Genomic DNA, 6,157 nt, shown 5'->3' with positions numbered 1-6,157 from the left:
TTTATTATTTTTTGTAATGACCCTCTTCTATAAAAGGGGAAATCCTTGTAAGCTAAAGGGAAGAGAGATAAAAAAATTACTTCTCATATTGAAAGATATCCCTTTGTGTTTGCTTTACTTTATCTCATTCATTCTTACTGCCCACTATTTGCATTCTCATAGTCAAGAATATACGTATCTCTATTTCTCTACACGATTTATATCGAATTGTATTGCTTATCCTTAGAACCATACACAAAATCTAACGTTATCCGATTTTTCCGATAAACAGATATATTTCGGGAGGAAATATGAGATTCACACACTTGGGTAATAAAGATTCTTGTCCAGTTTCACTACGTGGACATTTCCAAAACAGTTTTGATTGATATAAAAGCCAAAGAACCAACAACAATAACAACAAAAAATTCAGTGTAATCTCATAAATGAGGTCTGAAAAGGGCCGTGTATACGCATACCTTATCCCTACCTTGTGAAGGTAGAGAGTCTGTTTCTAATAAAACCTAAGCTCACGAAAAATATAGTTACAATAAAGTTGAAAATAACATAGTTACAATACAGTTGAAAAGAAATACAACGGGGAAGCCAGGGAGTAAAAGCCAAATTAAAGAACCACGGATAGTAATTACAAATTCTAGAATTCCATGTTACCACTAAGAGCAGCTTAAATGAAAATATTGATGAAAAATGTGTCAAAATTATTGAGTCTGATAGTTTCCCTTACTGTTATAGTGGTCTTTAACAATGTAGTTTTTGGCAGATTCTTGAACTTAATTAAGATAAACATTAAGTTGCTAAAATAGTAAGAAATGAAATTTCCAAATAGCGCATGAAGATTCTGTCAATTTTGGTGGAATATGAAAGAAATCATAGAAAATTCACAGCAAAAGACAATGAAGTACTAGCAATACTAGTGGAGCATAGTGCTAACTGTTAAGGCAAGAAAGTGCTACAAATCCATAAAATTTTAATAACCACTAATTTTTCCCTATCCATTGAGTCATTATCAAACATAAAAAGTGGAAACGGTTAGAAAGTAAACTTTACAGTTTAGATATTCAATCAAACTGTTTACTATATATAAAATGAGAGATAAATTAAAAAAAGATTCAAATTGCTTCATCCAATTAAAAAGTGTAATTTGGTAAGCAAAATCTGGTTGGAGGACCCACTTTTTGAACTGGTTTGGACCCACTAGCATGTGACCCATGTGTGGTAATTTTTTTTAAAAAAAATTCTAATGTTTAAGAATTTTATTCTTTTTCAGATCCACCTGTTTTTGAAAAGTTCCAAAAATCCACATTAATTGATACAATATTTCTATAAAACTATAATATGTTAATGAAGGTGATCATGTGTATCAATGTTCCGTTTGTTGTCTTTTTCCTAAATATAAATCTCATTTAAATATTTTTATTACAACATGGAAGAATTTTGTTGCTCAATAATGCTAATAAAACAATTTTTATTCTTCAATGTACATGTGATTGGTCAACTTAGTAAAATTTCTCTGTTTCCAGCAATTTGAACTTACAATTAGGGTGTACATATGAAATCGACAACCGCACCAACCTGATAATTCGAGTCAAACCGAGAAAAAAAATTCGACTATGGTTTAGTCTATGGTTTGGTATTGGAAAAAAAAAACCCGACGATATTTGGTTTGGTTTAGTTCTAACTAAAAAAAGTCAAACCGAAACCAAACCAATCCGACATTATATGTATATAAGTTTTAAATATATTTAATACATAAAAATATTTATTGTAGTGTAGTTTATAAATATTTCTTAAGCTTTTTCATAATTATCTTTTAACGTATTATTTCAAGCTTGGACTTATAATTTTTGGACACTCCAATAAGTTTTATAGTCCATAAATGTTAGTAACTCAAATAAATCCTAAACCAAAATCAAATCAATATTAATGATAATAAAAGACATTCAATTTATTTTTTAGTTTTTTCATGGTTTAGACAAAATGCATAATTTATTTTTCTTTTAGTGTTTAGTCATGTAAATAATAGTACTTATTAGCCGTACTTATTTTAGCAACTTATTAGTAATTTTAAATTATGTTTGTTTTCATTATAGCTTATTAATAATATTTATTTTATGCGATTTTCTCATCTTTATTATTGAATATTTTAGTACAATGTCATGAATCATCTCATATTTATGTTATTTTATTAAAAAAATACCTTATATAGTTCTACCTTACTAGGATTAAAGAAATATTTAGATCACAAATTCTATGTTGTGTGCTATGAAGACTTTATGAAAAAAACCCGAAACAATCCGAAAACCCGAAACAACCCAAGAAAAATCGAGATTTAAAAATCCGACTTTTATTGGTTTGGTTTGGTCTTTTGATTTAATAACCCGATATAATTAATTTGGTTTGGTAATTAAAAAATCCGAACCAACCCGACTTGTGTACACTCCTACTTACCATCATAATCAATTTATGGAAAAGAACAAAAAGTGATTATGTAAATCTCGAAGTGTGCCAGAGAGGAAGGAAATGGCAATATTCTTAGCATGTAATTGTCAGTGTAGTAAAAAAAAATGCAAGAATTAGGACAATTTGAAGAGAGACATACCAATAGCCTGAAATTGCCAACTACTAGAAATTATATTATTAATTTTTTAAATAATCACCGCACGTATCATACCAGAAATGCTAAGAGAGGGAAAATATTTTTTTTTTTACTATATTCAGATACTCTGAGTGACTAATGGACATATATACAGGATTTATTAGAAGGAAAAATGTCCAAATTTGTTAGTGTATTATTCGACATTGTGAAATTTTGCGCTCGGTTATACTATTCTTCCATGGGAGCGGCTCCGCTCCATTAGATGTCAATATAGCTTTGAATAACTAACACGTGACATTGTTAATTTTTAAAGGATGTGATTTATTTTTATTTATTCTCTACTATTATTATTATGGTTAAATCTCTATTGATAATATTGATTTAAAAAAAAACAATATGTGTGAATGACCCGTCAGCATCATGTTCTTCTCCAGAAAGCAAAAACCACTCCATTGATCTTTTTATTCCCTTCTAATTATTTTTATCAATCTTTTTATCTTAATAAAACATAAATATTTTTTATTTTTTGACAATGAATAGTTTTATGACACAGAAATTACTTGAGATATCTCATATACGTTAATAACAAAGATATGATTAAAGGTGTACCTTTTATATATATATATATATATATATATATATATATATATAAAAACTCAAAAATAAGAAATAAGAAGTCCACCTGCTAAATAACTAAATAAATATATATACTCACTCGATCATAAGGGGAAAAAAGAAAGAAGCAATTTAATAGATACATTGTAGCTAGTGGGTATCATTTTGCACAGATTTCAGCTTTCCTCTATTTAAAAAATTAATCTTATCATTACTGGAATTTTAAACATAATAATAGAGAATTAATAAATAAAAAAATCACATCCTTTAAAAATAAACAAGGACATGTGTTAGTTATCCAAAGCTATATTGACATCTAATGGAGCGGAGCCGCTCCTTTCTTCCATTCATACCTTTGTTGTTAGTAAATCATATTGCATCAGCCCTTACCATTAACGAATTTCAAGCATAAAATAGGGGGACTATCTGTATAAGGTAAAATATGTTATGCTACGTGGTCGTCCAAAAAGAGGGACACATGGAACCTAAGACGGGGGATAACTAAAACCGAAGGCAATTGTCCCGTCTATCACCGGAAAGAATAACGCTCATAAAGATGCAGTAAATACCCTCTGTCCAGTAGCATTTAATGGAGAATATTCCACATTATTTAGTGCGCTACCCGTTACAGAGAATTTATGCTCACCGTTATACATTCTTCAATGGCCTTCATAATTAACATTAAAGAAGAGTATGATCTCATGACCTTGTTCCTTAGGTGCAACTATAAATAGTAAGCTTTGTTATCATTGTAAAGGGGACGATTTTCCTAGCAAACTTACGCTATAATCAATAAAAAGCTTTATACAATTTTACTTTTTTGTTCCTTAATTTCTGATGGTAGGCTATAATCCAGTGTTTTAGTCGCTTATTGCACTCTAATTCACTGCACTTTACTTATATTGAGCTTTAATTAGGTGTGTTTTGCGCTTACTATGCGTTTTATGCCCTATAGGAGTGATTCCGATCTATGTAGATGTTGTAGAATGAATTCATACTATTTTGGAGCTTTGAAGTCTGAGTAAAAGCCCAAGGATTAAGTTGGGATCGTGTTCGAGGATAAACGGATGATAGTGCACTTTAAAAACGCAACGAAGAATCGAGAAGGCATATTGTGCATTGTACAGTAAAATGCATACAACTTTTAGCTCATAAATCCGTTTGGGTTCCACAATATATCGTTGGAAAGATATTTAATAGGGCTACACCTTTCATGTTTTACACTTTCCCAAATTTTCAATGGATACCACCCAGGTGCGCAACCAAGTGCGCAATCAGGCACTGAGCACGCACTTGGGGCAGAACGGTGTGCAAAATGCGCGACCAAGTGCGCGAGTAGGTCCCCAGGTGCGCGACCGTGCATGTCCTGTTGGGGAAAAGTCCTATTTCACTAAGAAAAGGGTAGTTTCATCCGTTTTTATTTTGGGGACGGATTAATTACCCCAAAACACCATTTTAAAAGCACTTTTGACATTCCTTAGACCTAGGGAAGCTAAGGAGAAGGGGGAGAAGCAATAGCACAAGGATTTCCTCCTTCCTCACTCAAGATCCGGGTTTGGATTGTATTTATGTTTTTCTCTACTTTTATTTCATATGTGAAGAACTTCTCCATATTTATGGAATAGTTCCTTTTGGGTTTTGATGGATTTGATGTATTGATAGTTGTTTGTGCATTATAACTCTATTTTTATGTATTTGAATTGTTTTTGGAAGATTTAATTGTTGCATCTATGTTCACTTGTTCTTATAATCGAGAGAGGCATAACTTGTCATATATTTGCACTATATTGTTGGTTGAGTTCATAGATTATTCTAAGTAATCGAAAGAGGCTAGTTGAATCCTTGATTAAACCTAGTTAGGAGGATAATCGAAAGAGGTTCACCAATCCATTACGCATTCTTGCATATCTTCACCGAACTTAAATTGATTCATGTTATGAGGTTGAGACTTAATCGAGAGAGAGGTTTCTACTAAACAATTATACTGATAATTAAGTGAATTCGAGAGACTCACTTGAACATTAGAAGTGAATTATCTAGAGTTAGATCCCGAATAATTATCTTGTACTTATACTATAAACCCATATTTCTTCCCATTGATAACTCATTTGCTTACCTTTGTTGCGATTGCCATTAGTCAATAGCTGTATATTTTAGATTATTAATTATATAAACCTTAACTTTTGATCCTCCCGGATAGTAATCTAGCTACAAACTACGATAATACTATTTAACTCCAATTCCTGTGGACATGATATTTTACTATACTATCTTTGACTAGCGAGTACAATTTAAGTGTGTGTTTTGAGCTCGTCAAATTTTGGCGCCGTTACCGGGGATTGGCAATTAATAGTGTTGGAAATAGTTTGTAGTGCTAATTCAGGAATTTATTTTTATTTTTACTTTTATTTTTGTTCTTCACGGGTTTCTCCTCTGTGTTCATGCAACATGTTAAGTCCGTGGTGTATGACACGATCTTCTTGTAGAGAAGTAATACCCAATAAATCGGAATTGGAAAAATACCTACGGCAACCGAGGGAGGAGAAAGAGTTTACCGTAAGGTTCTTGGGGCAACCTTCAACCCAAGAACATATGGCTAATAACTATAACAATGAGGTTGAGGCAGTTGAAAGGAGAGCTACTGAGGAAACTGTCGAAGACAATAGGGGTCGAAGATTCAATTTAAATCGACCCTTGATTGAAGACCAGTTCGAGAATGCGCTACCAAGTCCTGGTAGAGCATTGGGTGACTATGCCAGACCAGTCTACAATCAAGGATTGTCAAGTGTTATACCACATCCAATTGCAGCCAATAATTTTGAGTTGAAGCAAGGTTTGCTTCAAACCATTCAAAGCAGCTGCATTTTCAGAGGGAAGATGAACGAAGATTCAAACACGCATCTGGTGGACTTCGAGGAGATTATGAACACTTTTTAATATAATGGG

Source organism: Nicotiana tabacum, chromosome 19 (genome assembly GCF_000715075.1).
Source record: "Nicotiana tabacum cultivar K326 chromosome 19, ASM71507v2, whole genome shotgun sequence".
Lineage (NCBI taxonomy): Eukaryota > Viridiplantae > Streptophyta > Magnoliopsida > Solanales > Solanaceae > Nicotiana > Nicotiana tabacum.
The sequence above is the reverse complement of the archived record's forward strand: the minus strand, read 5'-3'. Positions refer to the sequence as shown.